The 26,774-nt window shown below is 46.5% G+C and overlaps 1 pseudogene; it reads left to right on the top strand.

Annotated features, from left to right (window-relative positions):
* The first annotated feature begins 7,255 nt into the window (after positions 1-7,255).
* Ciao2a-ps1 (cytosolic iron-sulfur assembly component 2A, pseudogene 1) lies at positions 7,256-7,694 on the top strand (annotated as a pseudogene).
* The last annotated feature ends 19,080 nt before the right edge of the window (positions 7,695-26,774 follow it).

Genomic DNA, 26,774 nt, shown 5'->3' on the forward strand with positions numbered 1-26,774 from the left:
GCACTAGCAGGGGGTGGAGGGGTGGGCCTATGTAGCCCAGATGGTCCTGTAACTCACAAGTCCCTGCCTCAGACTCAGGTGTGGTGGTTTTACACCACAGGTTTTAGTTGACTTTTCATTGATGGAAGAAAAAAACACTGACTGTCTTGGTCCGTGAAGAGACTCTGTGACTATGGCTACTCTTATAAAAGAAAGCATTTAATTGGGGCTTGCCTAAAGTTTCAAAGGTTTAGTCCATTATCATCATGGTGAATAGCATGGGGACATACAGCATACAGGCAGTCATGGTGCTGGAGAAGGAGCTGAGTTTTCTACAGAGAACAGGATCGAGAGAGAGAGAGAGAGAGAGAGAGAGAGAGAGAGAGAGAGAGAGAGAGAGAGATTGAATAACTTGGCCTGGCTTGGGCTTTTTAGACCTCAAAGCCTACCCTTAGCGACACACTTCCTCCAGCAAAGCCACACCTTCTAATCCTTCCCAAGTAATTCCACTCTCTGGTGACTAAGCATGCAAATGTATGAGTCTGAGGGGGCTGTTCTTATTCAAACCATCACACAGGCAGAAAACAATTAGGGATGGAAAAGGTGTATTTGGCTTCCCTGCCCCCACTACAGTTTCTCCCTGAGGGATGCCACTGAAGCAAGCCAAAGCATCCTCTCAAGCAGAGCAGGAACCTGGACACAGGGACTGAAGCGCAAGCTGTGAGAGAAAGCTGCTCACTGGCTCGCTCCCCAAGCTCACATTCTGTCCCTTCCCTTACACCTCCCAGGACTGCCTGCCCAGGGGTCGCATGTGCATGTGTGAGTACAGGTGCCCATGGACTCCAGGAGAGGGTGTGGGGCGCCCTGAAGCTGGAGCTAACAAGTGTGTGCTCGGAACCAAACTTAGGTCCTCTGCAAGAGCAATACACTCTCAACAGCTAAACCATCTCTCCAACCCCCTAATTTTTTTTTTTTAAAGAAAATACTCCTGTTCTCATTTCCATTCCCCTGATGGCTGAGGTTGAATATATTTAACGTGTTGATCAGCCTTTTGAGGTCCAGCAAAGGCCTGGTTTTATCCACTGTGTATGTTCTAGTTAGGTCATAGACTCTTCTCAGAAGAGGCCAGTGCCAAGGACTGGCAGGCTGAGAAAATGCCATTCAGGATGGTCCCATGCTTTGGTGTTAGAGGGTCTCAGAAGCAGTCACCAGCCAGACTTGACCTTGCTGGGGCCCAACCTGGAATTCTGGAAAAGCAGTCTGGGTGCTTTGACAGAATGTTGGGCCAGGCCTCTTGAGGCTCACATAGGAAATGGCTGGCACCCTATTCCTTGTAGTGGGGGCAGGGCAGCTGTTTCCAGGAAAAGCTGGGTGCTGCTGGAAAGGAAGTCTCAGGGAATCTCACTAGGCTCCCCGGGCAGTCTGACAGTCTAGTTTCAGTTTGTCTTCTGTTACGGTAAGAAAAAAATTGAAGCAAGCCAATGTGATGGTTCCTATATGCCCGGTTCAAAGAGTGGCATTATTAGAAGGTGTGGTCTTGTTGGAGTGGGTGTGTCACTGTGGGCGTGGGCTTTAAGACCCTCATCCTAACTGCCTGGAAGCCAGCATTCTGATAGCAGCCTTCAGATGAAGGCTCAGCTCTGCCTGCACCATGCCTGCCTGGATGCCATCATATTTCTGCCTTGATGATAAGGGACTGAATCTCTGAATCTGTAAGCCGGCCCCAATTAAATGTTGTCCTTATAAGAGTTGCCTTGGTCACGGTATCTGTTCACAGCAGTCAAGCCCTATTTTCTAAACTTTTTTTTTCTTTCTTTTTTTTTTTTTTCGGAGCTGGGGACCGAACCCATGGCCTTGCGCTTGGTAGGCAAGCGCTCTACCACTGAGCTAAATCCCCAACCCCAGTCAAGCCCTATTAAGACACTGATTCATAATTCACTGGCATTTACACAGCTCCAAGGACCGGGAAGTCCAAGAACACAGAGCCACCTCTGCTTGGCATCCATTGAGCCTTCTGGCATCATAACTCAGTAGGGTACCACTGGGTCCATACTCTCTCTCCTCTCACCCGAATCTGCTCCAGCATTACAAAGCCTCTAGCATGGGCTGGCTAGGATGTCATTCAGTTAGCAGGGTGCTTGCCTTCTACAAATGCAAGTCCTGGGGTCAGTCCCCAGCACTATATCAGGTGCTTGGTGACAATAAGGATAATTCCAGCCCTCAGGGGGTAGAAGCAGGAGCATCAGAATAATTTGGTCATGCTTGGCTATGCAGTGTGTTCCAGATCAGCTACATTAAGATCCTGTCCCCAAAATACAAATAAACAAAGCCACTAATATCATCATGGGAGCCTCCCCCCTCATGACCTCATCCGGCCCTGATGACCTCCCCAAGGACTCCCTTCCCAATCACCATTAACATGGGAATTTAGGGATGAAGTTTCCCACATGTGAATTCTGGAGGACAAATCCTCAAACAGTAGCTGTTAGGCATGGCAAGATGGCTTGGTAGGGAAAGGCGCTTGCCACCAAGCCCGACGACCTGAGAGATATCCCTGGGACCGGCATGGTAGGAAGAGAGCACTGACTCCCAAAAGTTGTCTTCAGGCCTGCATACATGCTCACGCGCATGTGCGCGCGCTTGCGCACTCACACACACAACGCACGCACGCACATGATAACTGCTTCCAGTTCACATCAGGGTCTAAATCTGCTCCTGAAGAACCTGAACAGAAGTGCAGAATATTTTGCACCAAGAAAACATACATGCATGTGTCAGCCTGGGCCAGGCAAAGTGACAAGCCAATATTCTGCGTTCTAGGGCCCCAGCAAGCCTTGGTAGTAGGCTTTCACCATGGATAAAGTAGCATCCTGCCCGCCTCTAGATTAATTGTGCCGGGTCCTTGGGCCTACTGGATGGTTGGAAAGAGCGACAAGAAAGACTGTCTCATGGTCACATGACCACCATGCCTGCTCAGTGCCTAGTGCCAGGCATGTTGAGCTGGGCTGGGCCCGTGGAAATGCTTATTAAGCATTTTTTTTTTTTTTGGTTCTTTTTTTTTGGAGCTGGGGACCGAACCCAGGGCCTTGCGCTTCCTAGGCAAGCGCTCTACCACCGAGCTAAATCCCCAACCCCTCTTACTAAGCATTTAACCAGTTAGCAGTTCCCAGGGCCATTCAGACTGACTGCTGGCCCCTCCCACAGCAAGCTGGGTCCTTTCCAAGCTCCTCCCAGAGGTCTAGCCACTGAGACATTTGATGAAAACCTCACGGGGGGGTTCTGGAGGGGTCAATTCTGCTCAGGAAGCCTCTCTGTCTCCTTTCTTTACTTCCTGTCTTTTCTCTCGGGTATTTTGGCTTCCTCTTCTCTGCTTCTACTTTCTGTCTCATGAACTAATCCCTCGGGGCCCTGCTCCGAAAAACAGAAGGCCCTTCCTTTAATGAAATTCGATTTTCTGTTATTAATAGGAGACACTACATTGTCATTTTTTCCCTCTGTTATGAGATAGCACCAAACCTTGGTGAGGTAAACAAGTCAGGCTCTGGCTCAAGAGAAGGCTCAGACCTGAAACCTCCTATACAATCACGCAGACCTTCAGAAATCTCCTGGGCCTGGAACCTGGGTTAGTCTCCACCACCCTGACACTCACCCTGTGGTTGCTCCAAGCTTCTCTGCCCACAGAAAGCAACATTTTTTTTTCTCCCTCTCTGAGCAAATGGTCCTACATATTTCTCTTTGACTACAGAGAATGTTGCCTTATCAGAATGTCCCAGGGAGTGGCCGAAGAAATGTTAGGGAAGAAGTGTCTTAGGGTTTCACTGCTGTGAAGAGATACCATGACCAAGGCAACTCTTAAAACGACAACATTTCATTGGGGCTGGCTTACAGGTTCTGAGTTCAGTCCATTATCATCAAGGTGGGAACATGGCAGTGTTGGGAGCGATGCCCTTGAAGCCCTCCATTATTGTTATTATTATGGTTAGAATTAAGTATGACTGGGTTCATGGAAAATCCCCAGCCAGCTGCAGAAGACTAATATAAATCTGGTGGTCAAGAAAAATAATAATATGATAAAGACATCCTGCTGACTAATAGATATGACAAACCTGTGACCCTTCTGACAACCTGTCAACATCAGCCTACTCCCTGACCACACGAATATTGTGTCCTTGGCCTGCGTAAATGTTTCTTACTTCCCCCCTCCCTCTGTTACCCATGTTATGGTATAAATTCAGCCTTGGGGAAAAATAAAGTTGTTGCCTTGATAAGACTCTTGTCTTGGCGTCCTTCTTCTCGTCCCTTGTCTCCCATTCTCTTCCAGGTACCCCCCGAACCTGTTGCTTACATGGTAGCATCCAGGCAGGGATGGTGCAGGAGGAGCTGAGAGTTCTACATCTTCATCTGAAGGCTGCTAGCAGAATACTGACTTCCAGGCAGCTAGGACAGGGTCTTAAATTCATGCCCACAGTGGCACACCTACTCCAACAAGGCCACACCTCCAAATAGTGCCACTCCCTGGGCCAAGCGTATTTAAATCATGATACTCAGTGACCTTGCTATTTAGTGCTTCAGAGGGCCGAGAGCTACCTGCTAAGTAAAGGCAGCAAACATGGAAAGCATTGTTGATTTCCTGTGGTAAATCCAAGCCTCCCTCCAATTCTACGCTTTCACAAAACCAAACCAAACCTAATTGCTTCTAATGTTCCAGCTCTCGTGTTTTCAAACCAACAGTTGGGTTGCTACGTAGGCTGACTTCAAACTCCTGCAATTTTCCTACTATGGCTGCCAGCAAAGACAGGACAATAGATATGCACTGCCACACCAATTTGGCTCAGAATAAAGAAAAGGGGTTTGTTTTTCTTTTTAAAAATGATATGCATATGTATATGTATGTCTGTGTATGGCTTGTGCATGTGAATCCAGTGTCCATGGAAACCAAAAGACAGTGACATGTCTCTTCTAGAGCTGTGAGTGTCCCTAGGCAGCAAGAGCCATATGCTTTCTTTTTTTTTTTTCTTTTTCTTTTTCTTTCTTTTTTTCTTTTTTTTTTTTTTTTTTTTTTTTTTGGAGCTGGGGACCGAACCCAGGGCCTTGCGCTTGCTAGGCAAGCGCTCTACCACTGAGCTAAGTCCCCAACGCCATGTGCTTTCTTGAGCACTGAACTGGCTCACATTAAATACCAGACAGGTAGGCCTTCTATGGTAAATAAGGCCCAATGTGCCTTTGTGCAACCCTTAGGGATAGGGTTCAGAGAGATGAACTCACTGAGCAACCTTTGTCATTGTACAAACATCAAAATGGTGTAACAATGTTACTAGGTTAAAAACTTGCAAGAAACAAATGCACCCTTAACATGAAACACAATTTTTGTTTGTTTGTTTTGTTTTTTGAGAAAGGTTCCCTGTGAGACCTGGCTGGCCTAGAACTTGCCCTATAGACCAGGCTGGCTACAAACTCAAGAGATCCATCTACATCTGCTTCCCAAGTGCTGGGGTTAAAGGTGTGTTCACCGCCGTCCAGCTGAGATGCAAACTATTTTTTAAATTGCATTTACTTAGTATGTATGTGTGCATAGGCTGCCATCACCCAAGTGTGGAGGTCAGGGGGCACCTTGAAGGAAAAGGTTCTCTCTTTCCACCATGTGGGTTCTCGAGATCAAGTTCAGGTGGTCATGCTTGGCTGGAGGCATGCACCGTTATCCACTGAGCCATCGTGACAGTCATGGGTGTTTATTTTTTTCAGACAGGGCTGGATAAACCACGTGCATCAAATTCATCATGTGGCTGAGCTGGCTGCTTTTGCCTCCCAAGTGCCGAGATGAGATGACAGATGAGTGACCATAGATAGGTAGATAGATAGGTAGATAGATAGATAGATAGATAGATAGATAGATAGATGATAGATAGGTAGACAGATAAACATTTCTATGTATGTATGTATGTATGTATGTATTCACTATGTATACCCATATAAGTATGTATATATACATATGTGTTTCATTATGTATATGCATATATTTATTGTGTATATGCATGTTCATATAAGTGTATGTATACGTATATGTATTTCAGTATGTATATACGTATATATTTATTACATACATGTATGTTCATATATGTATGTGTACATATAAATGTATTTAATCATGTATATATATTTGTTATGCATATGCATCTTTATTTCCTTGTTTGTTTGTTGTTTTTAATTATGTAGCCCAGGCTGCCCAGATAACCCTCTTGGCTCAGCCTCCCAAGTACAGGGATACAAAGTATCATCACCACTGGACCGCCAACCTAATTCAATGTAACCACTGACAGAGCCTTTGGAGAAGTCCAGGCCAGTGGCAGCTTGCATGGAAGTCACACCTAGACTCACAATACCCACTGACACAGAAATGTCCCGCTATGAAGCAAAAGTGTCACTTTTACAAATTTGTCTCTAATGCATGCTGCCCATGTCCATGATTGAGTCTAGGCTGCATGTGTTCCTTATCCCTTCTCCACTGCCAGGAGAATCAGGCCTGGGTCAGAGGGACAACTGAGTCTGAGAACATCCATTCCCCACCTCCACTCCAAGGGCAAGAACCAGGAGGGGTGGTGTGAGTTCTTCGGGCAGAAGGAATTTCTGTTTCTTGGTGGTGACCTGGAGTCCACTAGGGGGCAGTCGGTACTGAGAATTTAGCTTTGGTCTGGGGCTAACAGGGTTGGTCAGGTGGTTGGGATGCTGGCCACAAGTCTGACAACTTGATTACATATTCAGATCCTACCTGGCAGAAGGAGAGAACCAACTCCAGGAAGTGGCACGAGGGGACACACACAGACACACATGCACACACATACACGCACACACATACACAGACACACGCACGCGCACGCACACACATACACTCACAGACACACAGACACACACGCACACACAGACACACGCACACGCACACGCAAAAGCACACACATGAAAACACAGGCACACATACATGCACCTGAAAATGCACACACACACAAACACACACATACACACACACAGACACACAGGCACACACAGACACATTAAAAAGATAAATGTACAAAAGTTTTCACTCAGTACCCTAGAAGATGAAGTGAGATAGAAAGCTCACGGTCTACAGCAATACCACAAAAGGAACATCAGGATTCTCTGCTCCCCTAAACCTTTACACATGTCTTGGTTTATTTGAATACCAGGAAGTTAACTCCTGAGGTCAGCTGTGGAAAGACGGTGGCTCAGTTGGGACAGTCAGCAGGGATGGCGGAGCGTGAGGATGAAGCAAGTATCTGGGCTGCTCTCCTGGATGCTGAGCAGGGGCCTATGGCTCTCCGGCTTTTCTGAGCAGGGAGCTGCCCAGCAGACCGGGATCAGGGAAGAGAAAATGCTAGAACTATCCGAGACCCAGAAAAGCCCAGTACTTTTAGAGGAACTGGAAGTGGTCACAGAGAGTTGTGTGGAAGTTCAAGAAAAAACTGAAGATGACTATTTTGCTTATTATCACGTTTCGCACCAACAGCTCCTCACTGTTCTTTGGCAACTCTTACTGGACTGTGCTTAAGAGCAAAGCACCAGCGGTGTCTGCCATTCAAACACAAACTGGAAATCTACATTTCTGAAGGAACTCGGAAGGTGACAACGAGCAGATAAATGACAATGAGCGAGTGGCAGCTGCAAAGGAGATTGTGGAACAGCGCATTCTCAAGCTGGACTGACCCCTTCCGAAGAGCCAGTGGCCTAGAAGTGTTTGATCTGCTTGTTTAAATCTTTCATAAAATGTAGAGGACACATGTCAACTGTATAAGTGATTTGTACCTCAGAGGGGTTTTTTGTTTGTTTTTTTGTTTTTTCAAGACAAAATTTTTCTGTGTAGCCCTGGCTGTCCTGGAACTTGTTCTGTTGACCAGGCTGGCCTTGAACTCAGAGATCCACCAAATGCTGGGATTAAGGGGGGTTTGGGGATGTAGCTCAGTGGTAGAGCGTTTGCCTAGCAAGTGCAAGGCCCTGGGTTCAGTCCCCAGCTCCGGAAAAAAGAAAAAAGAAAAAAGAAAGAAAGGAAGGAAGGAAGGAAGGAAGGAAGGAAGGAAGGAAGGAAGGAAGGAAGAGGGCTGGAGAGATGGCTCAGCGGTTAAGAGCACTGACTGCTCTTCCAGAGGTCCTGAGTTCAATTCCCAGCAACCACATGGTGGCTCACAACCATCTGTAATGGGATCTGATGCCCTCTTCTGGTGTATCTGAAGACAGCTACAGTGTACTTACATATAATAAATGAATAAATCTTTAAAAAAAAGAAAAAGAAAGAAAGAAAGGACGTCAGAATGGAAGAATAAGAGACTTGAGGCAAAGCAGAGATGAATAGGAAGGGCATTTTAAACTCATATTCAATTTTTTGTACCTGAAAAAAAAAATGTCTAACTAGTATGAGAAGCGATGATTATAGAAATTGTGTAAGAAAAAGTTCTCTTCAGTGAAGAAAAATATTTTAAAGTACTTATTTTAAATTTCTTATTTTTATCCATGTGTATGAGTGTCTTGCCTGAACGTATGTCTGTCTATTGCTTACTTGCTGCCCAGAGGCCAAAAGAGGGCTTCAGAGCCCCTGGAATTGGACCTACAGCCAGTTGTGAGCTGCCATGTATGTAGTTGCTGAGAATCCAACCCAGGTCCTCTAGAAGAGCAGCCAGTGTTCTTAACCACTGAGCCAGCTCTCCAGCCCCTAATTTTATTTTATGTGTATGAGTGTTCTGCCTAAATGTAAGTGCACCATATGTGTGCAATACTCAATGGAGCCAGAAGGGGCGCTGTATCGTCTAGAACTGGAGTTAACCTGAACCTAGGTTCTGTGTAAGGACAGCAAGTGCTCCACCAGGAGCCATCTTCCCAGCCCTAAGAAAATGCCCTTTTAGGACTAGAGTTCAGCTTCTTGGCACGAAGAAAGGAAAATAAGAAGGAGAAAATATTAGATACCAAGGAAGGACAGGACACAGAGGGACAGGAGTCATAAGAAGACATAAAGCTGAATGGGGGTTCTGGGGCTCAGTGGTTAAGAGCGCACGACTGCTCTTCCAGAGGTCCTGAGTTCAATTCCCATCAACCACAAGTGGCTCCCAACCATCTGTAATGAGATCTGATGCCCTCTTCTGGTGTGTCTGAAGACAGCTACAGTACACTCACATACATAAAATAAATAAATCTTTAAAAAAGATAAAGAAGTTTTTTATAAAAGTTAATTGGGTTTCAGTTGTTGTTTTTGTCTTTTAGTTTCAACTCTGTTGTGGATTTTTCATATTGTGGTGGATACATGTCTATAAAATATGTCCAAGAGAGAAGGCCTAAAATCCAATGTGGAGTTTCACAGCTCCACACTGGCTAGAAGTTCACTGACATGTGTGGACTTTGGGTCTGTTGAATTTGGTGTGTGATTTTTCTAAATTTGCAAATTCTTTATTGTCGCGCCCACCTCGTGCGGCAAGGAAGACGCAACACGGTTGGATTCTTCTCAACAGCCTTTACTGCAGGACACCTTCTTTGTTGATACAGGGAGGCGGCGGCAGCCAGCCCTAAGTGTTACAGCTCCAAGTGTTACAGCTCCAAGTGTTACAGCTTTAAGTGTTACAGCTTTAAGTGTTACAGCTTTAAGTGTTACCGCGCCGAGCGGCTTTGTCGGCTTATATACACAACAGTATGCTAATCTTCTTTCAGGGATTGGTGGGGCACGAGTCACCCCACTGCCATCCCAGCTACTCCAGAGATTGGCGAGGCACGAACTCCCATTTAGCATAGTACCGCCCCAGCCAGACTGACGTCAGGTGCAAAACTCCACGCATGCTCAGTACTGTTGTTAGGAGGGCGCCAGATTCACCTCATTATCATACAGCTGTCGCACCGCTCCCTACATCTCCCCCTTTTTTGTTTAATAAAATGACTGGTCTAGATCTGGGTGTCACGTCAATCTTGTCATTGCTCCTGTCTTAGGTCGTTCCTGACGATGACTCAGCCTTACCCGTCGTTGGGTCACCCTATCGCCACCGGGCCCCGTGTCTTAGGTTGGTCCGAGCTCGAGGAAAGTTGCCCGTCCCTGGATACAATGACCCCACATGACTGTGACAAAAATGATCTAGGGCGAACTCTTAATCTTTCAAAGAGGCCAGCCATACATTGGGAGAAGCACCATTGTCAATGGCAGTCATAGCCTGGTAAACAACCGCTTTGTGTCTGGCATGTTCTCTTTTTAAACGGCCAATAAGCCAGAGACATACTCCGCATCCCAGGAGGACAATAGCTCCCCAGGCAAACATGCCCGCCCACTCCTTAAAAAAGGAGAAAGCATTGGTAATCCATGAGGTAAAGTCTTCAATTGTGATGGGGTCCAGCCTAGTGCTGTTGAGGACAGCAATCTGCATCAGCAATTGTCTGGATAGTTGCTCTGCTTTCATGGACCAGTTTCCTTTCAGATAATTTGAGATTTCTTTGCTCTGTTGAGAATGTTGAGAAAAGTTGGCTTGCAAAGGAGTAATGTATAAACCTCTTAGGGAGGAAAGACAGCTGTGTCATATGATACAGTGTTTCAATTTGTTCTTGAACTAAATCTATCCTTTGATTGGCTAATAGAAGGCCAGATGCCAAATGAGTATTAAATTCTTCTTGTATCTCTAGCACCATTGTAGTTCTTTCTACAATCTGATTGACAGTCTCAGCTGTCTGTATTTGATTGGTCATAGCGATTGTAGCTGTGGTAGCTGAGGCAGCAGACAGCACGATGGCTGAAATTATGACTGCTGTAATTCTAAAATCTCTTTTGGTTCTCAGCAAATTGAGAATAGGAAAACTATCTGGGTTTGCCTCTACTGGGATTGGCACAAAGGAGGGAATCTTGACCATTACTGCGGTGTCATTGTTGCCATCTCAGCATTCAGCTAAATAGCAGACTACATCAGAGCTATTACAATTTAAAACACTATTGTTGACATTAGTGCTTATCAGAAAGAAAAAAGGGTGATCTAACACATACTGAAGTACTAGTGGCAGTATTATGTTCCAAAAGGTTATTATATTGAATATTGGTCAACCTGGTATCATTTTTTCTGGTAGCCGAAACATTATACAGCATGAAGTTCTCACCCATCAACCTAGCAAAGGGGGTCAGGGATGTATATGCCCCTTGCTCATTGGACAGCACCCATTGAAACCAAGGCCAGAGATTATGCTTGCCAGTCTTATTCTCCCCCCAGTCATACTGTACATGGCCAAGAGGAGAGGAAAATTCAAATCCCGGTAGGAATTGTTTTGTTCTATGGAATGGACTCTGACATGGGGTAAAATTAGGTGGAAACTCTTGATGCGGGGGGCAAGCGGGTAAGACTCTACGACGGGTAGAGCTATTCTGTGCATAGTTACCTTGCCCTGGGCGTGATGGAACACTACAATTATGCATCACAATTAGTGTTGTAATGTTCAGATCAGCAGAACTATCGACTGACATGTCCTCGCTGGGTGAAGAGACTCCCTGGGCAATTTGACTCAAAGCAGCCAGGATGATCCCGGTGTTCATTGTGCTGTCACTTATAGGATTCAACCAATTAGCTAACGTAGCTCTACGTAACCAAATACAGGGCAGGGAAGAGTCTTTAATGGTAAAACATAAGGTATGCAACAGAGAAACGTTAGTGGCGGCATACCGTTGGGGCATTTCTCCAGTTGGCACTATACAGGGAACATCACGCAAACAGGAGGTAGAGAAAAAGGTTGGTAAAACAGTAGAATTGCTATGGACTGGCATGGGTACTGGCCAGGATCTGGCAATAGCCCACAGGGTGAGCGAATTAACCTGTATTAACATTCCCAGTAGTAACAGTAGGGTTCGTAGTCTCATCTTCAGGAAGAGCAGAAGGCAATTTTCGAGTCAAGCGCTCAGGTACCCAAATTGGATTTTCTTGATTCTGCGGAAAAACACAAACAGCTCCCCTAGATCTCGAGATCACGGGATCTGGGCCACACCATTTATCAGTTAAGACATCCTTCCACTTTACTTCTGCATTAGTTATAGGTGTAGTAGCAGCATGGCGATCCGCGGCAGAGCGGCCATGCGCATCCAAAATCAAGAAATTTAGAGTAAAAAGAGCTAAAGAAAGTTGTTCTTTTGGTGTTCGGCTGCTGGCAATTCCCTCTTTTTGTTTTTTTATCAGCTCTTTTAAGGTACGATGTACTCTTTCCACAATTCCTTGACCTTGGGGATTGTATGGCAATCCTGTAGTATGTTTGACCTGCATTGTCTGGCAAAATGCCTGAAAGGACTTTGCAGTGTAGGCAGGCCCGTTGTCCGTCTTGAGACTATCAGGCTTTCCCCAGGCTGTCCATGCCTCTAAGCAATGGCTAATGGCATTACGAGCCTTTTCACCAGTCATCAGAGTAGCATGTATAATACCAGAACATGTATCAACAGAAACATGAGCATATTTTAAATTTCCAAATTGAGATATGTGTGTGACATCCATCTGCCAAAGTTTTAGCGGGATCAGACCACGAGGGTTAATCCCTACATGAGGAGGGTGGTGAAATTGAACACAATTCTGGCAACTTAACACCACATCACGAGCTGTAGCTCTAGAGATTTTAAATTTTTGTTGAAGAGTAAAGGCAGGTACATGAAACTTTTGATGAAATTCTCTAGCGAGGTCAACCAGAGCAGCATGAAAAATAAACTCTCTACGAGTACTAGCATCCACCAGGGCGTTATTACTGGTCATGGGACCAGGCAAATTAGTATGGGCTCGAATATGTTGTATGAAAAATTTATTTTTTCTGGCCCAAATCAAATTTTGTAATTCTAAAAGAATTTGACATACAGTACTAGTCGACCGAATTGGCCCTGTAATTTCAAGTGAGCGCACCGCATTAACCACATAAGCAGAGTCAGAAATTAAATTAAAAGAATCATGAAATCTTTTGAAAACTTTCAATACAATTTTACATTCTGTAATTTGGGGGCTACCTGGACTATATTGAATTAATACTGGTTCTTGAGAATCAACCATATAGGCACCTACACCGGTTTTGGAGCCATCTGTATAAATATCTAACACTCCAGACAAAGGCTCTGAGGCAGTGATCTTAGGAAAGATCACTGGATGTTCAGTAAAAAATTGTAGCAATGGATCCTTAGGATAATGATTGTCAAACTCTCCATCAAAACTACAGCGCAATATGGCCCAATCATCTATCAATGCCACAATGTTTCCACCTGAGTGGTTGTATATGGTATAATAATTTTCTTTAGTGAAATACCAAAATGCTGAATGCAAGATTTAACGCCTAATATAGCTAGCTGTGCAACAGCAGAAGGGTAATATTCAAGGGTTTTATTAGGAGAAATATGGGGATAAATCCAAAGAAGTGGACCTTGTTGCCATAATACTCCTGTAGATTGACGAAAAGTTCTCAGTATACACAAAAGCAGATCTTCCTCTTCCTTATACCTTTTTAGTATTGCCTTTTCTAGTCTTTCTTCTACTTTCCTCAAGGATAATCGTGCTTCCTTGGTTAAAACACGGGGTGAAGTAAGCTGAGAATCCCCTTTCAGGACCTCATAAAGTGGTTGTAAATCTACATTGGGCATTTTTATATAGGGTCGAATCCAATTTATGCTTCCTAGTAATTTTTGAAAATCACTTGTTTTTTTTTTTTTTTCTCACTTGTTTTTTTGGTTTTTTTTTTTCTTTTAAACATGAAACACAAAACATTCAAGCAATGAGAAGCAAAACCCAGACATAAATTGACATACATCCACAGCTTGGTGCACCAAGGACAAACAATAGACACAGAGGAAAAGAACTAGATGGTGTTCCACCAAAGGGACCCAGACATCCTACCTAAAGAACCCAGAACCAGAAACAAGCACTTCTCCAATAGGAGCCAACAAGGAGGCAAGACGTCTCCCACCTCCTTCTGTTCCCAGGAGAGCTTCAAAAAACTTAAGCTCATTTCCTTCTTTTGCCAAAGCATCTGTGGAGAGTTCGGGAGGACTGTTTTTCTCAACCCCATTCTCTCTCTTGCCTAGGGTGTATATTGTCTCTAGTCAGGGTCCAAAGACTAAAAGCATCTATGAGAATCGACTTTGCTTCTCTAGATTTTAACATAACTCTAAAAGAACACATACACAAAAACATTTTACCATTATTACTGTGTCCCCTTTTGACCACTACCACTACCCCAAATCTTTATCTTTGCACATGCTTTCAATTTCTGTGATCCTTCTGAATTCTGCTTACTGGGGCCTTTAAAATCTGTATCCACCACCTGAGTTCCCATTCTAGGGGTCAATATGAGTCTGGTGGTGGAACTGAGGTGGAGTCCTGCGCTTCCTTTTGTTGCTCTGCGGGAGGCCCCGGACCCGATGGTTCTACCTTTAGTTTCACTTTCTCTAAGCTGTTGGTGATGCTTTCTAGATTGTCTGACATTTCTAAGGTCAAGGCTTTTAAAGAAGAATATATCTTATTTGTTTCCTGGTCCTGATTATCCTCTATTTTCATCTCTGCCTTCTCTCTGTTCCTTTTATCTCCTTTTCTTTTCTTTTTTTCTTTCGAGACCTTTTCTCCCTCTGACATACTTTCTTGTTGCTCTGCAAGGACCCTCTGACCTGTCCTAACAGCTTCCTCACATCGTTTATCCTCTAAGCAGGCATGGACCATTCGCCAAAGAGGTTTTGGTCCGGGCTTAAGCTTGCTGTCTGTGGCTTCTCTATTCCACACAAAGAAAAAAAAGAAACAAAATTATAAATCCTGCCCACAAAGGATCAACTTGAAACAACATTGCTGCAGACTGCAGACCTTTTAGCCTCTAACCCAAGGCTCCCATCGTCTCTGCTTACCTCCAGAGAACTTTATCGTCCCTTACCGGGAACTTTTCCGACGTCGCTCGTCCTGAAGCTGAAGAGTTCTGAGATCCATGAGGATGTCCTCGTCCCCGTACGGGCCACCACTTTGTCGTGCCCACCTCGTCCGGCAAGGAAGACGCAACACGGTTGGATTCTTCTCAACAGCCTTTACTGCAGGACACCTTCTTTGTTGATACAGGGAGGCGGCGGCAGCCAGCCCTAAGGGTTACAGCTCCAAGTGTTACAGCTTTAAGTGTTACAGCTTTAAGTGTTACCGCGCCGAGCGGCTTTGTCGGCTTATATACACAACAGTATGCTAATCTTCTTTCAGGGATTGGTGGGGCACGAGTCACCCCACTGCCATCCCAGCTACTTGTCCTCCAGAGATTGGCGAGGCACGAACTCCCATTTAGCATAGTACCGCCCCAGCCAGACTGATGTCAGGTGCAAAACTCCACGCATGCTCAGTACTGTTGTTAGGAGGGCGCCAGATTCACCTCATTATCATACAGCTGTCGCACCGCTCCCTACACTTTATAATAATAACTCTTAAAAAAAAAAAAAAAAAAAAAACTCTGCTCTCTTCTAGAGAGAAGAGCCAGGTCCCTGGAGAAACGAGAGCCGGGCAAGCACTAGTATCTCATGTCTATCTCAAATGTGGTCCCAGAAAGCCGCCATGAATGGAGACGGACTGATTTGCATGTGAGAGTCTGTGTGCTACCAAGATCTAGTTCCCCTGAATTCATCGCCCCAGACAGAACCCTGTAACCTCAGAAGAACTCTTCAGGAAGATTCTGGACCAAACAAAACTTAAATCAGGGCAGAGGCCAAGTCCAACATGGTGTGTCTGTAATCCTAGCCAAGGCTGAGGCAGGAGGATCAAGAGTTTAAGGTCGTGGGGTTGGGGGTTTAGCTCAGTGGTAGAGCGCTTGCCTAGCAAGCGCAAGGCCCTGGGTTCGGTCCCCAGCTCCGAAAAAAAAAAGAAAAGAAAAAAAAAAAAGAGTTTAAGGTCGTGCTTGGCTACCTAACGTGTTTGAGGCTAGCTTAGGCTACATGAGATCCTAACTTAGGAAAAAAAGTTTGTGAGGGTAGCCTGGGCTACACAATGAGACTCTGATGCAAAAAACAAAAAACAAAAAAAAAAAAAAACAAAAAACAAAAAACAAAACAAAACAAAAAAAAAAAAACCAACCAAAACTCCTAATCATTGCCGTGTTTTCTGTAGCTAGAGTGCCTTGGGTGGTCATGAGCCAGGATTTGCAAAGTCTGAGTAGAAAACAGTACAAAATGGCTGTGAGTGTACCAACAACAGAGATATTGACAATTAAATCCACACGGAGGAAAGAAAAAAATGTGTTGCTATGGGAAACCCCTAAACCAGTGGTCCTCAACCTTCCTAATGCTGCAACCCTTTAATACAGTTCCTCATGTTGTGGTGACCCCCAACCATAAAATTATTTTTGTTGTTATCTCATAACTGTAATTTTGCTAGACTATGAATATATATTTGATATGCAGATGGTATTAAGTGATTCCCCCAAAGGGGTTGAGACCCACAGGTTGAGAGTCGTTGCTCTAAATGGATGAAATGCCAAAATAAAAAATAAAAATAGGGGTTGGGGATTTAGCTCAGTGGTAGAGCGCTTGCCTAGCAAGCACAAGGCCCTGGGTTCGGTCCCCAGCTCTGGAAAAAAATATAAAAATAAATAAAAAGTCAGAATTTTGAACAAAGTTCAAGGAATTCAAAACTACCTCTGCGACTGCAGAGACAGCTCAGCAGTTAAAGACACTCACTGCTTCTGCTGAGGTCCTGAGTTCAGTTCCCAACACCCACGTCAGGTGGTTCATAACCTCCTGCAGCTCCAGCCGCAGAAGGATCCAAAGCCTCTGGCTTTTGAGGGCACCTGTGCATGCGCATATAACCTTACTCAGACACAGATCTCACTGTGTACCCTCGTACTCATAGAGATCCGCCTGCCTCTGCCACCTGAGCGCTTGCATTGAACTCCCCTACTCACGGTCTCACTATGTAGCCCTGGCTATCCGGGAACCCATTATGTAGAACAGGCTGGCCTCGGATTCATAGAGGTCCACCTGCCTTTGCCTCCGGAGTGCTGGGATTAAAGGTGTGTGCTGTCTTTGTTTTAAAAGTAACTTCTACCAGTGGAAAGCTGTGTTCAAGTTGTGCAAACAGAAACTGCAGGGCATTTATCTGTTGACAAAAGCAAGACTGGGTAGTGAGTGTGTATGCAGTGCGAGCCTTCAATCCATTCCTTGAATTCTAGGAAAAGCAGTCGTGTTACACAAGGGCCTGACAGATGGGCCGGAGCAGCCAGGGTGTAAACACATTGATGTTGGTGGGCTAAAATATAAACTACTGCACGGACAGAAGCCGAGCAGAGTGGAGAGACTGAGAGAGGAGGAAGCTGCTGCTGAGGGTACCCTGACTTCAGACTTAGGCATCTGGGTGGAGATGCTGTGATTGCAAACACAGGGGATCATGGTATGCATGAGATAACCCCACTTAGAGATGCCTTGCGCTTTTTATTAGTACAAGGAGATTTGGTTGGGTGAACAGCCTTGACTACCACAGCCACAGCCACAGCTCCTGCCACCACCGGCTAATGGAAAGGCTTCTCAAAGAACTGTAGTCACAGGTCCAAACATAGTGTCGCACACCTTTTATCCTGATTCATGTCGTGTCTGCCCTCTAGTGGCCATATCTGGGTATTACAGAGATTGAAGGTACAGTTCCCATTCCATTGCAGGAGACTGGGGAGATTGAGCCCAGGAAGAGGGAGAGGGGGAAGAAGGGGGAGACACGGGAGGGGGGGGGGCAGGGAGAGAGAAATGGAGGCACGGAGGCACCAGTGGGGAAGAGGGTGAAAGGAAGGATCAGGGTTGAGAAAGACGGGGCTTGGGTTGGGGATTTAGCTCAGTGGTAGAGCGCTTGCTTAGCAAGTGCAAGGCCCTGGATTCGGTCTTCAGCTCCGAAGGGAAAAAAAAAGAGAGAGAGAGAGAGAGAGAGAGAAAGACGGGGCTTCCCCTTTGGTGCTTAGCTGCAACAGTGATTAAGGGTCTCCACAGCACACTCTGTAAAACCCAGAAACCCTGACAGACAACACAGAGAGTGCAAGCCTGAGTTCCAGTCCAGGCTCTGCCAGTGCATGCCTTGCCTGAACCTCTGCCTCCTGGCCCAGCTGGGAAACTCTGAATGGCTTTGTGTCTTTATCAACGGCCACAGCAGAGTTACAAGACTGACAGTGTGCGCCCCTCACACAAGAGAAAAGGAACAACTGGGTGGCGGAGGGTGGGGAGTGCGTGGGAGGGGGGTCGACACATACAAGGGCTACTGAGTGGCCAACAGGAAGTACTTGAAGGCTTTCTGGAGACTGTGGCATCCCTTAGTATCTAAGGATTAAGGAGTGTGTTGGTGGGTAGTGTCTTTGGGGAGATTTCCTACTCTTGGGACATTCAGGAGAAATTCCCAGTCTCAGAGGAGTCAGTAGGAAGAGAAGGAAGGATGTGCCAGGCTTTGACTATCCCACCTTGGACAACTCATTTAATTTTCCTGGGCATGGATGGGCTCGGGAAGGAAGTGGAAATTTCTGGTTTCTTTGGAAACTCAGTTATGTCATATGATGTTTTGCTGGGGCAGACAGGTGAAAGGATGCTTTGCTGAAGCAGACACCTGGAAGGATGCATGACCTTTGGAAAGAATATAAATATGACCTCACGGACAGTAGGAGGAGTCTCTGGCATTGGTTCTCCTTGCTCCGCCTCACTAGCTGGCGACACACATGTTTTCCTTGCATAGCATTGCTGACCTTTACTTGTGACTTCTTAGAGAGTAACTCGCCAAAGAACTTCCCATGATATTCCGGTGGCTTCTTGAGCTTCCTTGGACTTGTGCTGATTGGCGGAGCCTCGTGGATTCTGCTGGATTGAACTGCCATTGCTGATTTGTGAGCGGTGAGTGGGTTGGACTGTAGCTGCTGATTCCTGTCGGACTGCTGACAAAGATTGGAATAGCTCCCAGAGAACTACTTCTAAACAGGTCCAGATCCCCTTTTGCCCTAAACCTTTCTTTTCCACTACCTCTGGTGGGTGGCGGGCTAGAAGGGAGGTTGGAGCATTTAAGAACCCTTAGTAAATGGCTCAGTCAACAGAGTGGCTGTGGTGCAATCCTGAGGACCTGAGTTTGGATCCCCAAAAGCTAAGTACAAGGCAAACATGGCAATGTATACCTGTAACTCCTGTGCTGGGGGGTAGGGAGATCAGAAACAGGATGATCCATTGGCCCACCCACCAAATCGATGAGCTCCAGGCTCAGGAAGAGACACAGCACCAAAAATTAAGCGGACAGGCTGGAGAGACGGTTCTGCGCTTAAGAGCATAGGCTGCTCTTTCAGAGGATCTAGATTCTATTCCCAGCATGCACAGCTGTCTGTAACTCCAGTTCCAAGGGATCTGATGCCCTGTTCTGGTTTCAAGGTGCACCCACATGCTGGTGCATCCATCTCCCCGACCCTCCACAGACACATAAAATAAAAAGACGCAGGTCTGCCTTTGACAGTAGACAGTAAGCTAGCGTGTCAGAGCTCCCGGGTAGAGTCCAGGGAGATGATTTCAAGGCTCAGAAAGCAACTGTGTGTTTGAGGCCAGGTCCCACAGTCACCGAGGCTGGCCTGGATGGACAGGGAATGGACATGGTCTGAGCATTTTTTTGTCTATGTGAAATTATTCATAACAAGACAAGAATTAGATGGGATTTGATATGTGATATGAGCTAAAGACACACAATGTTCCTCACTGTCTCTTGTGTGTCAGGAGGCATTTCTAGCCTCTCAGCTGGAAGAGGTCATTTCAACCCACCCGAGTAACCCACATGTGTACCAGAGGGCCCCAGCACAGTCCAGCCATGATGGCACTAGCCTGTGTTCCCTTCCTGTGAGATCAGTAAAAATTTAAGTCAGCAGTCCTCAATCTGTGGGTCCCAACCCCTTTGGGGTGGTTGAATGACCCTTTCACTGGGGTCATCTAAGACCATCAGAAGACACAGATATTTACATTACAACAAAAAGAATTTTATGACTGAGGGTTACTACGACATGAAGGACCCTATTAAAGGATCGCAGCATTAGGAAGGTTGAGAACCTCTGATTTAAGTGATCTTGTATAGGCCGCTCTTAGGTCAGTATCAGTGGCCAAGAAAGCCATTTGAACTGGACCTGGCGATGCCCTGCTCTGACTCCAGTTACTTCAGTGGCGGAGGCAGGAGGATCACAAGTTCGAAGCCAGCCTGGGCAATTAAGTGAGACCCTGTCTCAAATTGGTTTGTCTTTAACGAGGAGCTGGGAAGGTACCTTAGTTTGTAGAACGCTCGATTCTCACCCTTAAGAATAGAAGTTCATGGGCTGGAGAGATGGCTCAGCAGTTAAGAGCACTGACTGCTCTTCCAGAGGTCCTGAGTTCAAATCCCAGCAACCACATGGCAGCTACAACCACCTGTAATGGGATCTGATGCCCTCTTCTGGTGTGTCTGAAGATAGCTACAGTGTACTTAAAAATAAATAAATCTTAAAAAAAAAGAAAGAAAGAAAGAAAGAAAGAAAGAAAGAAAGAAAGAAAGAAAGAAAAAAGAATAGAAGTTCACTGCCCAAGCACAAGGACCTGAGTTTATTGCACAGGTCAGAGGTAAAAAGCTAGGCTTGGGGGAGGGGGAGGGGAGGGGAGGGGATGCTTGTAATTGTAGTGCTTGGAAGGAAAGCAAAGACCACAGGATCCCTAAGGTTTGGTGACCATCTAGCTTAGGCCAGTTGGTAGGACCAACCAGGTCCTAGCGAGAAACCCGATTTCTTCCCAAAACTCAGTGGACAGCTCCTTAGGAAAGGCGCCGAGACTGAGTGCCTCCTCCGTACATGGTGCACACACCCGAACATACAAAGAAGAGAATAATAAACAGGGCGGTCAGAATGACTCTGTGGTGTTTGCCGTTAAACCTGATGGCCTGAGTCTGACCCCCAGATCCTACCAAGTAGAAAGAGAGAACCCAACCCCGAGTTAACCTCTGACCTCTGCGCACACAGCACAGCCCCCAACACAAAACAGACGAGCAAATGCAATAAAAATAAATGCAAAAATTAAAAGGACTGGAAACACAGCCCAAGGGGGTGGGGCTTCACAGCACCCATGAGCGCCTCCCTTCACCCCCAGCACCACCAAAACCAGAACAGCAACGGCAAAAAAGCCACTTCACAAGAAAAATGGTTCGAGTGGGTACAATCTTGAGAAGGAGGTTTCTGAGGAGTCTTTAAAGGACCGCTGACTTCAGACTGTGTCTGAAAAAACAAAACAAAACAAAACAAAAAACCCAAAGTTCTCTCCATTGCTCCAGTCCCCAGACAGCCTCCCCTCTGAGGCAGACGGTAGATATTATGATTTTTTTAATTTAATTTATTTTATATTTAGAAGGCAGCCTCTGTGTATCACAGCCTCCCTCGAACCTCTGCCATCCAACCCGACCTTGGACCTCGCCTCCCACCTCCTAAGTGCTAGATTACAGGCCCTCGTGGCCCATGGGCTCCTGGTTGCTTTAATATTGAAAATTAGCTTTTGTTTTTCCCTGCCTTTCTCCCTTATTGAAGGCTCTGCTTTCAGTTCTCCCTCCCAAATTCCTGGGCTCCGGAGGCTCTTAGAAACAATGCCCCCTCCTCCCCCCACCGCCATTTTCTAGAACCCTGCAGAACAGAGGTCTGAGTAATCTCAGTGACCATCCAGGCACCACCCTACAAGCCTTGGTACTGTGCACAGCTTCATGAGCTAGGGAGAGTGGCCCTGGGGTTAATGAAGTCGGAACCCATGCCAGCCCCAACGGGATGGAGCCCACAGCTCGGCAAAGCTAACTTTCAGAGAATAAAGAAACGGAAGCAAGCGGAAGCGTTTTCTGCACCCAGGAGCTGTGAACTCAGGTTCGTGCTCCTTTCCAATTAGGGATCCAGCTAGGATCCCTCAACCTGTCTCAGGATGAGCGCTCATTCCCACATCCCCTCCTCTGATCCCTCTTCACTGCCCAAGGCCACAAGGGGTCAAGCACTCAACAGAAAGCTCGGGGGACTTCCTGCTGACAGCCTGGGGCTTGGTTCCTCATCTTGACTGAGGACCTTATGACTCAGAGACGAAACCCTTTCTCCTAGCACCTAGCGGATTGTCCAAGCATCTAGTCAGTCACCTGCCCGAGTCCTGGCGGGGGAGGGGATGGGGAGGCGGTTGGAGCCAATTGGCAGAGTGTGGCAGCCTTTTCCCTCAGCTCAGCCAGGCCTCCTCATCACATTGGCTGACATCCCGAGTAGATGCCAAGTTCCCTCTAAGATACTCAAGCTGGCTCAGGGATGCTCAATCTGTTCCCTATTCAGGAAGGGGGCAGGGCTGTTCGCCACTTCCTGCTCTGCCTGCCATAGATGGGCAGATTCTGTGAGAGACCCGGGTTGGGTGTGTGTTGAGAGCCTCAGGGCTCTGTGTATACCAGCCTCGGGGTAGATGTAAACACTCTGGCCTCTCCTCCTCTGCCTAGATAAACTTCAAGCTTTTAGGGCACGGCACTGCCCCCAGTACTCTCTTCTGTGTTTAAAGAAGATGTCAAGAAGCCTGTGATCTTGGCAGGAGCGAGCTCTCCAATTCTCCGCTTAGATTTCTGAGCCACAGATTCTTCCTGCCAGGGGGCACACAGCTTACCTCCCAGACGAACCATCCTGGGGTCCCGTCATTTACAGACAGAGGGGAACTATCCATGAATCCATGATCCAAAGCCCAGGAGCTCTGCAGACCCCCACACCTGCCTCTGGTACCCTGTTAGTCTGCTACAGAGACAAGGCTGTGTTCGTTTTGGTGTTTTACTCAGAAAGTAGCTGAGGGTGATCTTGAACTTCAGACCAGTGGAGGCCATGTAGCTCCCTGGGAATAGGACAAGGGTAGCCTTCCTCTCTTTTCTATGTGAAAAACTGGGTCAGGGCTCTGAGCTTTGGAATCTCATGGTCCCAATGAGAACGTAATTGAGGAAGCCATGCAGCCACCATCTTTTTATTCCACCAAATGATGGACCTGGGAGAAGAAGCAAAGCTGGAGCTCTTGCTTATGTGGGGCTTGAATAAGAACGGCCCTCATAGGCTCAGGTGTTTGAGTACTTGGTCCCCATTGATGGAGTTGTTTGAGAAGGATTGGAGGAGGTGTGTCACTGAGCGTGAGCTTTCTTTTGAAGTTTCAAAGACTCGGGCTCCTCAGTGCTTGTCCTCCCTGTGACCTGGTTGTGGATCAAGATGTGCGTTCTCGACTGTTCCTTCTTTCCTCACTCATGGTGAAACCGTAAGCCAAAGTGAATACTCTCTTTTATAAGTTGCCTTGGTCATGGTGTTTTATCACGCAGAGAAAACTAGCAAAGACAGCCTGCTAGCACCTTCATGACAGGAGGGACTTATTTTTAAAACTCCCCAAACACTGAGGACAAAGTCTTAAAGTGATCTTTGTCTAATTGAAGCAGGGTCTCATGTAGCCCAAGCTAACCCTGAAGTCCCGATCTTCCTGCCTCTGCCATCACGTACTGGGATTTGCCACTAGCAGGCAGGCAAACACAATCCTATATACTCCGTTTGTGGGGTATAAAAAGGCTCACCAAGTTGTCCTTTTTAAAATTATTTTTAAATTTATTTTATTAACGTTAATTATTTACACTAATTCACTTACTTACATTAATTAATTATATAATTGATTATTTATTTGCATCCCAAATGTTGCCCCTACATTGTCCTTCTTGTCGATATTTTGTATGGTCCAGGTCCGTTTCCATCCCCTCTGGTCACCACACTGTGGTGGTCCCCGTGGTGGCTCCTGTGGTGACTGACACTAGTGTCCCACAGAAACTGTGACCCAGCATAGTCTCCAGGGAAAACACGCAGTTGGCCAACCTCTAAAGGCATCTCTCGAGCCAGGTTTGATGTGGGGGAGGGGGCACCTGTAAATCCAATACTCTGGGGGCAGAGGTGGGAGAATGTCAGGTTTGAGGCTAGCCTGGGCTACATTCATGAGTTCAAGGCAAAGCCTGGACTAAATACAGAGAAGTAAATGAAGACATCCCTCACGGTTATGGAGGACCCCTAGCCCACAAGGCTTTGCAAACTTTCCTGATTCTTCCCATCCTAATCATTCATATTTGTTTGTTGTTATTTTATTTTGTTGCTTTTTTTTTTCAAGACAAGGTTTCTCTATGTAGCCTTGGCTGTCCTGGAACTCACCCTGTAGACCAGGCAGGCCTCAAACTCAGACATCCACCTGCCTCTACCTGCAGAGTGCTGGGATGTAAAGTGTGCACAGCCGCCACCATCTGGCTATTCAGCCTCTTTAATGCACCAGACTTCCTGAAAACTCATTCCCTTTTGTGACCCTGGATTTTAGTGTTCTAGTGGTAGGATTCTGGTCCCCAGGGCAATGGTGCTGACTGGAGGTTGTTGGTTAAGACATGAAGCCTGTTAAGAATTGATTAGTTCGGGGCTGGGGATTTAGTTCAGTGGTAGAGCACTTACCTAGGAAGCGCAAGGCCCTGGGTTCGGTGCCCAGCTCCAAAAAAAAGAACAAAAAAAAAAAAAAAAGAATTGATTAGTTCACTGGGGAGTTAGCTACCCCTGGAGGGGATCAGTGACACTCTTATGGGGTCCTGGTAGTTCTCCAGGGAGGGTTTTATTATCAAGAGGCCAGATTGGCCCATTCCCAGTCTCACAGGAAGCCAGTCTCTGGCTTCCTATATCTGCCTGTCCCATATGTAGAAGGATCTTTCTCCAAACTGATGCTGCTTGGATTTTGAGCCTTTAAAATTGAGCTGACTAAATCGTCTTTCTTCCTTTCTTCCTTCCTTCCTTCCTTCCTTCCTTCCTTTCTTTCTTTGTTTCTTTCTTTTTTTAATAAATTGTTCAAGTTTTTGTCATAACTGAAAACCGACCAAGACACCTCTTTAGCTACACTCTCCAGGCCTCTCTAAAGCCACAATGACACAAACCAGCAAGGCACACTTGTGAGCGCATGCCCCATCTAACGGAGATGACTGACATCTTGCCATGCCATCCTGTCCTTCTGCCCCCCACCCCCAGCATTCTGCTGTGTGTTATGTGGGGCAGTGATTGATTATCTGATGTCCCTGCAGGACTCATCTCAGCTACAGAGAGCTGCCTTCTCGTTTACAGTCCGTTCTTGGGGGACCTGCATCCATGGTATGGGATCAACTTTCTCTCACCAAGAGCAGCTGGGATGGGATGGCAGTTGCCCCCATAGCTGTTTCTTTCCCGGACTTCGCCAAATACTGGTCTGCCATATGGAGCCCTGCTTCTCTGTTGCAGGAGCTTGGAGCTCGGTGCCGGGAGAAGGCAGGGCAGAGTTTGAAGCGAGAGTCCACAGAGAGTCGGAATGGGGGTGTCTATCCTTCCCTCCCGGAGTCTGTGTGCCAGGTGAGATGGAAGGCAGAGCCTGGGTCGGGTAGGAGGGAACCAGTCTGATTCCTAGTGAGTGTGAAGAATATGGAGGTCCCTTGGGAGATTTAGGCACAGTTCTGTCAGATGAAAGTCTTCCTCCTGGCTATCCTTGCTTGTTCATACTGGCTTATTTGATGGCGGATGTGGATGCATACAATTTATTCAGGGTAAACCAGGGAATTGATTCCTTTGCAGGAAGAAATGCCCAGGAGCGGATGCTCATTGGCTGAATGATTTAGGTACCTCATTAGCATGAAGAACTCTGGGTCCTCATGCTTTTAGGGATATTTCCCCAGCCCATTGCCTGTGACATGGTCTTGTAGTCCAGACTGGCCTTGACTAGGCTATGTAGGCAACAAAGCCTTTAACTCCTATTCTTCCTGCACTGTGTGCCTGGCTCAATTCTCCCATTTTGATGTCCCAGCAACAGCAAGTAATTTAAAGTACCTCCCTTCCCTCTTAATGAAGACTGACCTTCAAGACCCTTGTTCAGGCTGACGGCACACACGTTTAATCCCGGCACTCAGCAGGCAGAGGCAGGAAGATCTCTGAGTTCAAGGGCAGCCTGGTCTACAGGGCAAGTTCCAGGACATCCAGGGCTACACAGAGAAACCCTGTCTTGAAAAACCAAAAGGAGAGCATTACCCAGTCATGAACTCCAGGGGCCCACTCCTAAGGATCACAGCTAACCAGCCACACTTTGTCCCGGCCCCCTCCAACCCCCGCCTCTTCTGCCCCGAGCCTACAAGCCTTCTGGTGCATTGTTGGAAAGCTGCAAGAATTTATGATTTAAGGAGGAAATAAAAACTCAGATTTAGTAGCTCTGAAGTATAATCCCCATTGCATACACAAAGGAGTGGCAGGGGTGGAGATGTGCTATTCTGGGCTTCTGAAAGCTAGCGACACCCTCTCAGGCACCCCAACTCTACACTGGGGTTGTGGCCCAGAGTTCATCCAAGTGCAGCTGCTTGAATGCAGGGGAGCAGGCTAGCAAGGAGAAGCTGGCTTCCTCCGTACGCACTGCTACATATTTTGCCTCTCGGACAGAGGCCAGACAAGCATGGGACAGAAACAAACACAGGGTTGATCGGACCCAGCTGCTGCCACCATGTGATCAAAGACAGAGACCCTCTGGGTAAGAGACCAACATCAGAACATGGTGGCCCACCCAACAGAGGAAGCAGGCCTTTGTGACCTGGCAAAGATGTGGTTAGGTCCATATTAGGCTCAGGAGTTTCAGATCCCTCTAGCTCATCCCAGGGAAAACAAGGAGCGGCAGAAGGACCTCTTCTTCAAAGTCAAAAGCTGGGTCCCCGATCCCGAACATTGCCCATCCGTACAGCTAGGACAGCAAGTAACAGATGCTATGGCATCATTGGGCTCGGGAAATTCACAAGAAGAACTGTTTC

Source organism: Rattus norvegicus, chromosome 20, assembly GCF_021556685.1.
Source record: "Rattus norvegicus strain SHRSP/BbbUtx chromosome 20, alternate assembly SHRSP_T2T, whole genome shotgun sequence".
NCBI lineage: Eukaryota > Metazoa > Chordata > Mammalia > Rodentia > Muridae > Rattus > Rattus norvegicus.